The following is a 14,997-nucleotide window of genomic DNA, read 5'->3' on the forward strand; positions in this document are numbered from 1 at the left end:
GCTGAGGGTGAGGAGGAGAGTGGTGAGTCAAGGATGATGTCCAGGTATCTGCGTTGGGTAACTAGGTGAGTGGATGGTGGTGCTTTCCTGTGGGGTATGAAATAGTAAAAGAGCAGGCTTAGGCAGGAAGAGGAGGAGATAATCCTGAGGTGAGTGGGACATCAGGTGAGATGTCCATTGGGTGATTTGGAGCTTATCTTGGGAAAAGATATATGGGAGTAATGAATTCAGGCCAAAGAAGAAGTGATCAGGGATACTATTATCCTGAACCTAATTCAAACCAAAAAGACAGAGCCTGTTATCCTTGAGAGATGTGATCTGGAGAAAGCACCTTAAGTTATTAGGCTCTTAACATATACATCATAACTGAAGCCATGGAAATGAATGTAACTCTTCTGTTGCTGCTGCTGCTGCTAAGTTGTGTCCGACTCTGTGCGACCCCATAGACAGCAGCCCACCAGGCTCCCCCCTCCCTGGAATTCTCCAGGCAAGAACACTGGAGTGGGTTGCCATTTCCTTCTCCAATGCATGAAAGTGAAAAGTGAAAGTGAAGTCGCTCAGTCATGTCCTAGCGACCCCATGCAGCCTACCAGGCTCCTCCGTCCATGGGATTTGCCAGGCAAGTGTACTGGAGTGGGTTGCCATTACCTTCTCCGAACCCTTCTGTAGAGAGGGTGAAAGAGAAAACAAAAATCCCTTGAGATATGCCAACATTTAAGGGACAAATAGAGGAAGAAGAGCCCAGAAGAAAAGGTTAGAACAGAGAAATAGGAGGAAAACCAGAGAATAGTGCACACAGAAGCCACCTGGAGGATGTGAGTTGACATGCTGTAGAACAGTCTAGTAAGCCAAAGTCTGAACAAATGAACACCAAATTTAGCAACAAAGAGGTCACTGGCAATCCTGGAGAGACCAGGTTCAATGGAGCAGCAGGGTGGAAGTCTGAGTGTGTGGGAGATAGATATAGATAACTTGTTAGCAGTTTTGAAGGGGAGGAGAGAGAAAACCAGAAAGGAAATAGCGTTGGGAGACAGTTTTAAGTTGGGAGAGATTAGGACCTTTAAAAATGTTCGTAGGGAAAAATCGGTATATGAATAGTTGAAGATACAGGAAAGAGAAGGATTGAAGAATGAAGTGAGGTCAGCAAGAGGATGGAGGTGGGGCGGAGAGGTTCAGAGTGAGCCTCAGGCAGGAGAAGGGAAGGAGGAGTTGGAGATGCAGGTAGATCAAAAATTGGTTGGTAGGTAGTTGGGAGGTGGATTCAGGAAATGGAGGGAATTCATGCCTGATGGCTATTACTTTTCTTGGGATGGGAGGCAAGAATACCTGCTCAGTGTGAGGAAGTGAGATGGGGTGGGAAGCCTGAAGAAAGAAGAAAATATTCAAGATGGCTGCTATGGAGAAGAGGAGGGAAAGCTAAGAGCAGCCCACAGAGACTGCGGGCTGGTGGTGAGGAACTGATGAGGCTGGAGGCCATGGATTCGTGGGAGCACTAATCTGTGAGGCATGGGCTTTCTTCAGCATCCCATCAGCCCTGAGATACACAGGGAGAAAGCTACTGGTGAGGCTGATCCAGGGCTGGGCTCCGCAGGACAAGGGAGACGATTCTTCAGAGGAGGTCATGGGTTTGAGAAGCGCGTTTGTTGGATGGGTCATTGGGAAGTCTTCCAAGAATATGACTGCTTTGAAGGAGAGAGGAAGTCTTGTAGCCCTGTGCCAAACTGTACGTTGTGTGAGAAGTTAACAGATGAGGGCAAGGAGAAGGGATAGGGTGCAGAACCCTCTGATATGATTATCATAGTAATCAAGATGTTGAAGAGCTAAGAAGGAGCCCTTTTACCCAGAGCATGAGGGGTAAGTAGGAAGAGAAGGAATAAACTCTCTCATATGTTTTCACAGAAGTATCATCTCAACATCATCTACACATGATCAGTTTTATATATATCTAAAAGACAGAATATCTAGGAATAAATTTAACCAAACCAAACAACAATTCCAGATTTCATGATGAAATCATATCAGCCAAGTTCAATGCTAGTGATTCCTGCATTTATATTTTGGTATAGTTTGTAGTTTTAAGTACATGCATATCAACTAGAAAATGTGTTTAAGAATTTTGCAAATTTCATTTCTTAGCAACGATTTGTTTTCTCAGTTTAAAACATAAATTAGAGAACTTGTGTTGATTTTTTTTTCAAATGTAGAGTTTAGAGCTTAATTCATGCCTTTGAAATGCCATGAATTTGAAATGTAGCCGTTTTCCTTTCTGCATCCTTGAAAAGGATTTTATTAGTCTTTCAGATCATCTTGCCAGCACATACAGACTTCCCACAAGGGTCTCCTGTCAGTAATGATGGGTTGTGAGTGATGCTATAGAAGTTGTGCATGAGATATTTAAGAGGAGTCAAATAAGCAGCCAACTTTAGGATTTCCCAAGCAGCAGCTTAGTTTACAATTAAGGGACTTCGTATAGAATATGAAATGTGCATCTAAATGTTAATTTAAAAGATTACCTCCATAATTTCTGAAGAAAAAAAGGACAAAATCAGTTAATTAATTTGAATAATCTCTTTTTTTTTTTTCCTTAAAGAAAAAAGCAGTGTTATTTAAAAATACTTTTGTGTGTGGGGAATTCCCTGGCAGTCTCAGGTTAGGAATCAGCTCTTTCACTGTTCAAGGGCCTGGGTTCAAACCTTGATCCAGGAACTAAGATCCTGTGCTGTGAGGCCCCCCGCAAAAAAAAAAAAAAGACTTTTGTATGGTTGATATATCTTTGTAATCTTGAAATAGACATGCTATTCCACCCCTCTGAAGCAGGGGGGCTCAGAAATTATTTTGTGAATCAACTCAGGAATGTTATGATAATCTGTCCATTGTTTAAAATTCTTCCTTTCATCTTAAACTTTCATAAAATATTCTTATAAAAGGATATAAAAGAAGTGATTCCTTTTTAAACATGTCACATCTCTATATAAATGCCTCTAGTGGCCTCTTTGTCTCTTCAAGTGCAAGCCCTACAAGTCTTGATGATGGCTTAAGGGCCTCATCTATTCTGACTCCTGTAGCTTCTTGCCTCATCCCCTAGGCTTCCTCTGCTTCAGCTCATTGACTTCCATGCTGTTCCTTGATTGCATCAAGTACACTCTGGCCTCAGGGCCTTTGCACTTGCTGTTCCTGCTGCTTGAAAGATCTTCCCTAAATATCCTCATGGACATCACATAGAATGGCAGCCTTTCCTCTCCTGGAGCTCTCTATCCCCCTTTCCTGCTTTTCTTTCTTTCTTTTTTATCTGATAGCACTTACTACCTACCACCTGACATATATTCATTTACTTATTTGTTTCTTATCTGTCTCTTCCCCACTCTCACTCCACTAACCCACCGGAATTAACTCCCCTTTAGGGTAGAGACTGTGTCTTATTTTGTTTACTGCTCTACTCATAGCATGTAGCATGGTACCTGGTTCATAACAGATACTCAGAAAAACATGGGAATGAATAACACATCATCCCTAGTACATGACCCTAACACCTGTTTTTATTTTTCCCTGGTAGCACAGTTGGTAAAGAATCTGCCTGCAGTGCAGGAGACCTGGGTTTGATCCCTGAGTTGGGAAGATTCCCTGGTGAAGGAAATGGCAAACTATTTCAGTGTCCTTGTCTGGAAAATCCCATGGACAGAGGAGCCTGATGGGCTGCAGTCCATAGGGTCACAGAGAGCTGGGCACGACTAAGCTACTAACACTTTCACTTTCACACAGTCCACATGTAGGACACATGTATATAATCTTTCATATTCTGGAAATCATAAATTAGATATAATTTTGAGTTCTACTTGTTTTTTTTCCCAACATATAATGAGCATTTTCCCTTGCTAAGATTGAATTCTCTTGCTCAGTTGCTCATTCACTCATTCAGCAAATACCAAATGAGGCATTTCTATGATCCAGACAGTGCTGGAGCTACAGCAGTAAATAGGATGCAGGACTTGCCCTTGAGGAATAGAGATTCTTTATAAACACCATCTACAATAATTGCCTAATATGCTATCTAACACCATACTATACTTAATCTCTCTCTCCTGTTTAAGACTGCTTGTTTGTTGTTAATAATGATGTAATGAGTACCTCTAAGTATAGAGTAATTCCCCTTTACAAATTATTCTTTAAGATAGATTCCCAAGTGAACAATTACTGGGGTCAAAAATTAAATATGTTTTTGGTTTTTTGATACCACCTGCCTCATTGATTTCAAAAAGGATTGGTACCTATTTTACCCAGTTGCTAGCATGAATATTCCAGCTTTATCACAACCTCTCCAGTATTGAATGTTACTTTTCAGTTTGGGCTAATGTAACATATAAAATGACCTTTCCTTTTATTTTTGCATGTAATTGACATCTAGGAAGAGTGCACATTTTTGTTTTTCTTTGTCATTGTTTAGTTCTGTGGGTCCCTAGGAGGTTCTTGGAGGGTCATTGTCCTACCTTGTAGATTATGCCCAATGTTTAGAACACATTGTTGACTTATAGTCTCTTAGAGTTGGGAGGGACTGTATTTATCATCTAGTTCAATTAAAATTTCTGATAGATGGCTTTCTATACCAGAGTTTGTGTTCTCCTGGCAGTGGGGTATACACAGGAAGGTATTCTTTGTACATGAAGGTATATACACATGAGGTATTCTCCACCTCACAAAGAAGCCTGTCTTGTTTTTGCCCTGTTCTACAGGTGTTGATCTGGCATGTGGTCCTTGTAGCTCCTGTGTGGCCCCATTTCTGCCCTCTGAAACAGCAGAGCCCACGCACCAGTTGTTACAGAACCTCCCTTCCTTGGCTGCCCATCTCTGCAAATATGTGGTCAGACTGGAATGGTCAACCCCAGGTAAGTCTGGCAGGCCCAGAGGCCGAGACCTTGTCACACTCACAAGTCTGCAGTGGCCATGTCAGCAGCCTCTTTAGCCGGTTCATATGAAGTTCAAGGTCTGCTGAGATTCTAAGACTGTCTTTACGTGACCTGAAGGCAAACCTAGTTCCTGTTATTCCATACTTCTGCAGCTAATCTTTTTAAACCTGACCGAAAACAAGACTTCGCTTTTCTCCTTGTTTTATTTCAACGTGTAGAGCTTCTGCTGTCTAAAATGGGGATAATAAGAATCTCTCTGACAACTTCAAGTGTTGGTGGGATGATGGAATGAGATGCAAGGCTGGACATTTGTCACTCATTTTGGTTGCTTGGCAGCTAAGCCTCCCTCCTGTGCTTGAGGAATTCCATGCCTCATGAGGTAGAGCCATTTTCCTTTGCAGCTAAGACCTAGACACTGGTCTCAGGCTCAGGCTCCTCCAGTCAGACAAACCCTACCCACAACCCGTGCCACCCCTCACCAGTTTTGAGTTAGAAACCAAGTTGAGTTACAAGTCCCCTTGTAGGGACTTGATGGGTGCAGTCTCAGTTTCCAGTGAGAGCAGTGTTATGGGCACCATTCAGCAAAAGAGTGTCTGTGGTGCAGGTGGCAGGACCTGTATGCTGGACTCTAGTCATGGTGGTACCTCCTTAGACCATTGCTGAGTTGGGGTTTGGGACATTGAGTCTCAAGTCTCCTGGAGATTTTGTGAGCTATGCATGGGATAGCTTCCCTGGTAGTTCAGCTGGTAAAGAATCTGCCTGCAATGGAGACCCTGCTTCGATTCTTGGGTCAGGAAGATTCCCTGGAGAAGGGATAGGCTACCCACTCCAGTATTCTTGGACTTCCCTGGTAGCTCAGATGGTAAAGAATCTGCCTGCAATACAGGAGACCTGGGTTCGATCCCTGGGTTGGGGAGATCCTCTGGAGAGCATGACAACCCACTCTAGTATTCTTGCCTGGAGAGTCCCCATGGAGAGAGGAGCCTGTTGGGCTATAGTCCATGGGGTCACAAAGAGTTGGACATGACTGAGTGACTAAGCACAACACTCAGCACATACACAGGATATGAAAAGTGCATTGAAAAATGCCAAGCACCACACACATATAAGATATTATTGTTTGGGATTTTGATACTTAAGTAGTGTGCATGAGGAGAGTCAGAGCAGGTAGCTCTGTACCTGCTGAGAGTTCAGACAGGTCTAGACATGCCTGGAAAGCTGGCGAGAGGGTATGATGGCAGGAACTTGTGGGTTAGAACTGGCTCAACACTTAAAGACTGACCACTGACCCCAAGGCTGTTGGAATGGAGATGGCAGTTGTCAGAGGGCCTGCTGGGCACACACAGGCAGACCAGCTACTTGCCCTCTACTACCCTTGGACCATTACCAACAGCCAGGGCCAGAGGCGGGGCTAAGCAGGTCACCTGTGGCTGTGCAGCTGCCCCTGGGCATGGGGCAGAAGAGGAGACCTCTCTGAGAATGGCCCCCACCACAGGAAACACAGGAGGGATTATGAGTAGGTTGGGATTCTACCCTGCGCTATCTTCAGGCTGCCCTTTGTCCGACTGAGCTGTGGCTTGGGGCTCTCCAGCCCTGCCTGGCTGTGCCTCCAGAGTCCTGCCTCACAGGCTGCCATCTGAATCCATCAGCCCTGGATGACCCAGAGTGGGGCTGAGGCTGGCACTGCTGCTGTGCCATGAATGGGCTCTTGGGAGTTTTGTGACATTGAGTACAGCCTCTCTGGGGACTTTCTATTCTGAACCCCAGATCATGCCCAAATCAGCCTGGGACGTGTATCAGGGGTGGTACTTCTGCCTTAGGGTACTCCCTGAGTGAACACTAGTACTGGCCTAATCCTGGCCTTTGTCCAGTACCCTGGTGCACCTCCAGGGAGGACAAAGATCACGGTGTGTCCGAATGAGCCAGCGGTCATGGGCTGGGTCTGAACTATAGCGTATCAGAAATGTGTTCACATTGTTCAGAGCGATCCTCATAGGTGACTGTAGGTTCTATCCCTGCTCTAGCTAGTGATCTTTGTGATGTTAATACTGCAACTACAAATTTTAATCCTCTTGCCAAATATGATTGTATGTAATATTACTTTGATATCAAATAAGATAAAATCCACTATGAAGCCAGCATAGAATGTAAGTTCTCAAACATCATTTCATCTAAGTAGAATTTTTCAGTGTCTAAGTTACTTTGTATCAGGCAGTACCCTGGAACTGTACGTGCTTCTCTTATTAAATCTTTACCACAGTTCCATGAACTAAGCACCATTGCAATTCCCGTTTTACAGACAAGGACACTGAGACCCATCGAGGTTATGGTAGTAGCTGAGAGTCAAACAGTCAGTAAGTGGCAGAGCTGAGCTGGTCATTCAGCAGCAGCGCCTGGGAATTGCCTTTTCTTCAGCACATTCCACTGTGGGACAGCTCTGGCTGTTGAAATATTTTCACTTACCTGGAGCCAAAATCTTCTCCCTACGTCAGTCTTATTCCTGTTTCAGTTTATTCCTGTAGCCCGCTGTGGCAGCTCCTGGTCTTCCAGTGTTTTGGCTCAGTTCGAGATTCCATTCATGGCTGGGGTGCTTCATCCTCTCCCTCTAGGAATAAAGGAACCACTTGGTATCAGGTAAGTCCTTGTGACAATCACTGCAGCAAGATCAAGGCAGGGCAGCTCTCCAGTTCTTTAATTACTGTGACTCCAAAGGTGCGGGGGGCGCTCCGCAGAAAGAGAGAGGCAGTGGAACTTCCCTCAGCAAAGCCGAGGGGTCCCGAGGAGAGGTGAGCCTGCTGTTCGCCAACTCAGCCCCTCGGCGAGCAAGAGACGTGACAGGGGTTCCATCTAAGCAGTTCCGCTTTATTGCCACAAACTCTTGGTTTATATAGGCAAGCAAGGGGGTTTGTGAGGGACTTTCCATAGTTGCACCAATCACGTTAAAGGTCAAATTGTAATATACCATAGTTGCACCAATCACGTTAAAGATCAAGTCGTCATGGGCTTCATTGTAACAGGAGCCTATGGTGATCACGCGCTGTCCACGTGCACGGAAATCAAGAGAGCCAATCAAAAACTAACATAGACCACGCCCCTATCTCTTCCACCAGGCGCCATCTTAGTTTCCAACCGCAAAGCTAGCCCTTCTTTTTCAAGGTTTCCCATTTAGGGCCCCACATCTCCCCCTTTTTTATTTTATTTAAGCCCTCGAGACATTTGTATTGATGTTCTGTAGAACAAGGCATAAAGCTGTAGGCGGCCAACCTCCAGCCTCACCAGCCCCTCTCGTGGCTGTGCCTGTCTTAGGTTGCCCTCCTCTCAGGGTCTTACCCGTCATTGGCTATCCAGCCACCTCTTGGGGGCTAGGCGGAATCTCTCTAGATGGGCCTCTAGAACTCTTATCTGTCTCGGTTAATCTCTTGAAGGGCTAAATTAATCCAGGGGTTTTGTGGGTGCCTAATGTGGGGCTCCTTTTCCATGACCTGGGCAAGCATAACTATTTTTTGCTGTAAGCTCCTATTGCAGGCTGTGAGATTTTACCTTTAACATTACAACAAGCAGAATAACAAAAACAAGCAACTAGAAGGCATTTTTAAACCAGGTAAATGGACTTTGTACCCAGTCCCATAGATCCGTTGCTCTCTTTTTCACCTGTTAGAGTCTCATTTAACACTGGAAAAGCTGTCAGTCAAAAGCTGGGATCACACATCGCAGTCTATGTGCGCCAAGACACTCAACATCTTGATCGCTCTGGCGTGGAGATCAAGCTGTTGTTGGAGTCCCGTTATGGCGAATCTCAGGTGTTCAAGCTGGTTTGAAATCCTTGAGCAGAGGCAGTGGATATGTTGTTTATAACCTCGATGGTCTGAGCTTGTTGAGCTCCCAGTACGGATGCTGACACTGTTGTACCCTCATGGTTGATGGCCTTGTGTTGTTAAACCCAGGCTTCAAAGATTCTAAAAACTGTTGCACAGCTGTGGCAATGACGAAGTCAGCAAGGAGAGGATAGGTAATCCGACGATCACCAGGAGCAGTGTCCACCAGGGTTGCCGCATCGATGATCTGAAAGGGAAGAAAAGATCGCCTCAGGAACTTTTTGTTTTTGGGCTCAGTATGTGAGTGTCTCTTTAATCTGTGTCAGATTTTGAAATTTGACCCCTCTCTTGTGTAAATTTAAGATTCCTTGCTGGCACCCATATAGGGCTGGGGTCCCTTGGATGTGGTCCCCCCAGAGGCCATGATAGCGGAGAGGGCCTTGGTCATCGCCTCGGTAAGGGCTTCAGTCTGAGCCTGAAGGGCAGTCGAAATAGAGCGGGTCTGATGGTTCTGTATCCCCACGTCTTTGTTGGCTACAGTCCATCGCTCCATAGAGCGGTCTTTCTGTCCTGCACAAGCCAACTTATGGTCTGAGTTCATCCCTTCCCAGACTAATAGCTTAACAAATTGATCTCTCAGGGGCCTCGGAGGGAATTTCCTCTTTATACTCTTTTCCACCCGATCTATGAAGGTGGAGAGGTCTTCATTATTTTTTTGAGTGATGCCCGATATAGGGGGCTCACTGGGGCCCTCTGCAAGCTTTTTCCAGGTGGCCAAGCATATGGACCGTACCTGATCTGTGTAAGGACCAAGAATGGTGGCCTGTTGAGGTCCCGTACTCCACTGATCTGCCGTCCCTGACAACATCCCGAAAGTTACCGGGATAGCAGGGTTGGCAGCTTGATTTCTTTCTGCCTGAGCATAACACTCTTCCTTGAGAAAGGCACACCATTTGATACAGGTGTTACTGGGGAGCACTGCCTTACATAGCGTCTTCCAGTCCTGGGTCATACAAGGTTGATGAGCCAGGCCCTGGAGAATAGTTTCTGCCCACGGGGAGTTCGGGCCACCCTCTGCCACTGCCTTTTTGAGCTCTTTTAAATCATTGGCCTCCCAGGGGTACCAGGCTGCCGGCCTATTTTCCCCCAGGTTAACATTTACAGGAAAGGCTTGAGTCGGGCCAATAAAGGGCAGCAAGGATCCCCAAGGGTCCCCGGGATAGGTTCTCCCTTCCCAAGGTGACCTCATTGTCTTTCCCACCCAAGGTGCTCCCAAAACTTCCTCAAATGGGGGAGGCAGGGAAGGGCACAGATCTCTCCCCTGGGCTCCCGGTCTCAGGGCATCAGAGGGGTCTCTATTCTCTTCCACCCCTTTATCATCCCCGAAAGGCTCCCATGGTCCACTATTCGCTTTTGAGTCTTTATTCCCTAGTCTCTTTTACTATATTTTGGTCCGACATGACTCGTTCCTCATCTTTTTCCCATTGTTTTTCTGATTTTGAATTGGGGGTACCTGTATCAGTGACATGCTCCTCGCTCCGTGAAAAGCAGAGCTTGAGGGCCGAAATGGTCAGACAGAACCCTAAAGGGGGGCTCCTCACCGTGTTGAACCTCTCACTGCCTAGCAAGTGTTTGTACTCGATCCCAAGTGTCCCAAGAGAACAGATTGGCCAAGGCAACCCAGGGGGCTAACTGTACAATGGTCCCCCAGACCTTAATGGCCTGGGCGTCAGAAATCTCAACTCCCCTGCTTATGAGCATATATCTCAGTGCCCTGAGTGCGGGCTCATCAGATTTCCCGATGTTATTTCCCATGCTGCCGAGGGAGAATAGAAACAAAAGTCACTGAGGACAGCCACCAAAAATCCTACCGGGAGTGGTGGTGGCCAGAAAGTTGGGCTTCGGGTATGCTTTTGAAACTGTTTATGTGCTTAAAGGAGAGTTTCACCTGGTTGGGCTCTAGTTACTGAGGCTTACTTGTTGCGGGGCCTTCAACGTCCGCCAGAGAGTGGCCCTAGCCAGGACTTATCAATTGCCTCCACAACCGTTCGCCTGTTCACTGAAACTCCCAAAAAAGGAGTTAAGGACAGATCAGAAAAGAAGAAAAGAAACAAAGTGAGAGTTTTTTGCCACTTCCCTCAAAACAGAGGGGGGCCCACCTTGAAACCCAGATTACCTCGGGCGATATTCCTCTAAAGGGGAGCTCCGCTCTGCGACCAGCCTAGGGTCCTTCGTCACTCCTTCTTTCAGAGTTGCACGGTGACACCACCTCCATCCGTCTGCTTCGCGCCCCACGTTGGGCGCCAGTTTCTGCGGGGGTCGCTCCACAGAAAGAGAGAGGCAGTGGAACTTCCCTCAGCAAAGCCGAGGGGTCCCGAGGAGAGGTGAGCCTGCTGTCTGCCAACTCAGCCTCTCGGCGAGCAAGAGACAATCAGACACGACAAGAGTTCCATCTAAGCAGTTCCGCTTTATTGCCACAAACTCTTGGTTTATATAGGCAGCAAGGGGGTTTTGCGAGGGACTTTCCATAGTTGTACCAATCACGTTAAAGGTCAAATCTTAATATACCATAGTTGCACCAATCACATTAAAGGTCAAGTCGTCATGCTCTTCATTGTAACAGGAGTCTATTGTGATCACCCCGCTGTCCACTGCATGGAAATCAAGAGAGCCAATCAAAAACTAACATAGACCACGCCCCTATCTCTTCCGCCAGGCGCCATCTTAGTTTCCAACTGCAAAGCTAGCCCTTCTTTTTCAAGGTTTCCCATTTAGGGCCCCACACAAAGGTACTGGGATCCAGTCTGTCCCACTCCTGAAAGGATTGTGTCAAGAAATACCCAGCCACTGGAGGTAGTAGGGACTTGGTAGAAAGTTCTCCTTCACTGAGAAAAATGACAAGAAACCAGTCAAAACAATAGAAACAGTATTAATACTAAGCTAAGGATTTTCCTGTTTCAGTCTCCCTGATCGGAATACAGGCTTCCCAAGGCCAGGGATTTTTGCTAGTTTTGTTTACTGCTGCATACCCAGTGGCTAGAATGTGCCTAGAACATAGTGAATATGCAAATATTTGTTGAATGAGTTACAAATCTAGTTGCACAACCGGTGTCACCTCCTCAGGTTACTGCATTGTTTTGGAGAATAATGTGATCTCCCCAGCCCATGGCTTTGAATTATCTCACCAGTAGGTTTTCTGCTTTTGTTGTGATTTTGGCTCATAACCATATGCAAAATACACTGGCTAAATAATCCTGCCTCAAAAACAATTTCCTTTGATCTGGTAAACCTAAGTATAAACTGGAATTTGGTTCATCTTGGTCAAGAGCAAGGAGGGGTTACTGGATTTCTAGTCTCCTATCCAATGGAAAAATATTCTGTTGCTTTCGGTTTTGAATTTTAAGCTTGAATTCAGAATGTAAATCTACTGGGAAACAGCTAAGTGAGAGGAATGCTAGTCTTTACATTTTTTTCTCTTTCTCTTTACACAAAAGGTACATTTCATTGTTGAAATTGAGAAAATACAGGTAAGCAAAATGATGAAATTAGAAATCACTTATATTCCCACCACTCAGAGATGGTTATGGCTATTATTTTTCTGTTTATATCAAATATGAAATTAGCTGACATCTGACATGGTGATTGATTCAGTGAAGGAGTTACATTTTTATGATGAGAAGATAAACATGGGAAATATGATTTCCAGCCCAGGTTGACCTGTGTTAAGAGGACCCCACAGATCTGAGTCCATCAGGGCACAGAGAACAAAAGTAAATGGATGGATTTACATCCAGTTTACATCCCGGAATCTGATCTTGGAGGGTGACCCTGGAAGTGTTGGAGGCTAGACTAGAAAGTAAGTGAGGAAAACAATTTTACCCTGACTGAGCATCCCAGATTTGACATACAGCAAATTTCATGATATCTTCCTAGAAATGGGAGTATCTTTTCCAGAGAACTGAAGGTGAGACAATCTTGAAAGAGTTGGCCCAAGGATGACTCTCAGAAAGACAGGCTGTGCAAGCAAGGCTCTGGGGACAGTGAACACAGTGAGGCTGGTATTCTCTGGACCAGTTCTTTTCCACCCTGATTTTCTAGGGAGGGACCATGTCACTTCTGGTTTGTGACTCACTGCAGGAAAATGTGACGATCTGTGTGACCTGGGCCTCAGGTCATGTCCTTGGTCAACTTAGCACCTTCAAACCTCTCTGTATGGGATTCCTAGGAAGCCTGGGGCATGGGCCAGATGATTCACATTTTTCTTTAAAGTTAATGCAAATTTTGCTTTCTTCTCCATGAGATTTGTCTGAATATTAAAATAGTATTTTGAAAAATCTGTAAGTGAAGTTGATGTTCCAGGGTGCTAGGCACACAGGTGCTTTGTGACTTGAATGAATACATGCTGTTCACTCCCGCCTCTGGGATGCTCTTACTCAGATTGTGGTAAGTCTGAGAAGGCATGATGGGACCACTGGGCTGGGAGGTAGAGAATTTAATACTCACTGAGCACCACGTACATGCCAGGTAAGGTGCCATGTGTTTTTCATACACAGCCTCAGTTTAGCCCATAATCCTACCAGGGTCCCTATTTTATGGGCAAGTAATTGGAGAATCTGGAGAAGGCAATGGCAACCCACTCCAGTACTCTTGCCTGGCAAATCCCTTGGATGGAGGAGCCTGGTAGGCTGCAGTCCATGGGGTCGCTAGGAGTCAGACACGACTGAGCGACTTCACTTTCACTTTTCACTTTCCTGCATTGGAGAAGGAAATGGCAACCCACTCCAGTGTTCTTGCCTGGAGAATCCCAGGGACAGGGGAGCCTGGTGGGCTGCCATCTCTGGGGTCACACAGAATTGGACACTACTGAAGCAACTTAGCAGCAGCAGCAGCAGCAGTAGCAATTGGAGAACTGGAGAAATTAGGTAACTTTCTCAAGGTCTAGAATGGGGCAGAACCAAGTATGATATACCATGTGGCCCACTGAGGCCAATCCACCCATCAATTTCCTGAAGACTGCATGGGGAATGCCGTCCACTGCGGTGTCCTAGGGGCATGAAAGAAACTCTCCATGTTCTATCTTCCTGTACTGGAGGCTGCAAGAACCGGGTCACAGAATTTGATGGTGGGCAGGGAAAGGCAGCACCTCTGGCGGTCTGGAGCACATCTTCTCATTCCACATTCCACACCCTGGGATGCTCCATGCTGAAAAGGGCACTCTTTCTATGTTATTTTAGGACAACAACAATTCAGGGTGGTGGTTGGCATTTGTAGTTCATTTAATCCTTTGAACTTTGTTCCTTGTCTGTTATGGCTCAAATTCAAGTTTCGCTGTCTCCACTCGGCCATGAGTTGAGTGTCCCTGGCTGAGGGGCTCCCCACGGCTTTGAGGAACTCTCCAAAAGCACAAATTACAAGGTTCTAGATGATTTACAGATGTCCTGGGGTGGTGGTAAACATGATTATTCAGTGAGGGCATTGCAGTCCCTGAGGTAGATGTGGCCATTTCACCTTCCAGCAAGAGCCCACAGTGTCTTTCTCCTCTTCAAGTTTACCTCACAGCATCCGCAGCTCTCACTTACAAAACCCCTTCCCTAGGGCAAAGCCAGGCAGCGGGTGTGTGTTGGGAAGGGAGGCGTAGACTGGGGACTTAAGCCTGGAGTTCTGGATTCCTTAAGGCAATTATAAGTGGTTGCAAAAAGTAAATATGGTGTGAACCCACTATATACAGGCTTAGAGAAGGACCTGGAAGGCTTGATTCTGGGTGTTCACTAGCACTGTCTCTGGGAGGGAGTCCACACATCCTTCAGTTCTTTTTTTCCTGTCTGCACTTTTACCTTGTATGACATGAACATGCATTGTTTTTCTAATATGAGAAAAGAGGGCTATAAACAAGTCCTGTTGGATATTTAGGTAATTCTGATTTTTTATGAGTATAAACAATGCAAAGCAGGAATAGTTGCCAGAAAATGAGTTAAAAATTGTAAAGCATGAAAAGTATAACACATCTCTAAATTCTGAAAAACTGACAAATTGCTTAAAGATGTTTAAGGAGGTGATAAAACTGCTGCAGTGGTCAGCAGCAAGTCCCTATTCAAAAAGCACAACAGTCTTCAACCCAGGCATTCTGTCAATAATGGTTCATCAGGCTGACTAAAATACCACATTTTAGAAACTTGTAAACTTCTCTTTTTAACACCTTAAGTACCAGTCACTGGTGCAGGGGTGGGAAGTAAAGACAGAAATCTCCTCTGGTTGTTACCTCTGAGTTTGTGGAGTGGACC

Source organism: Capra hircus, chromosome 18, assembly GCF_001704415.2.
Source record: "Capra hircus breed San Clemente chromosome 18, ASM170441v1, whole genome shotgun sequence".
NCBI lineage: Eukaryota > Metazoa > Chordata > Mammalia > Artiodactyla > Bovidae > Capra > Capra hircus.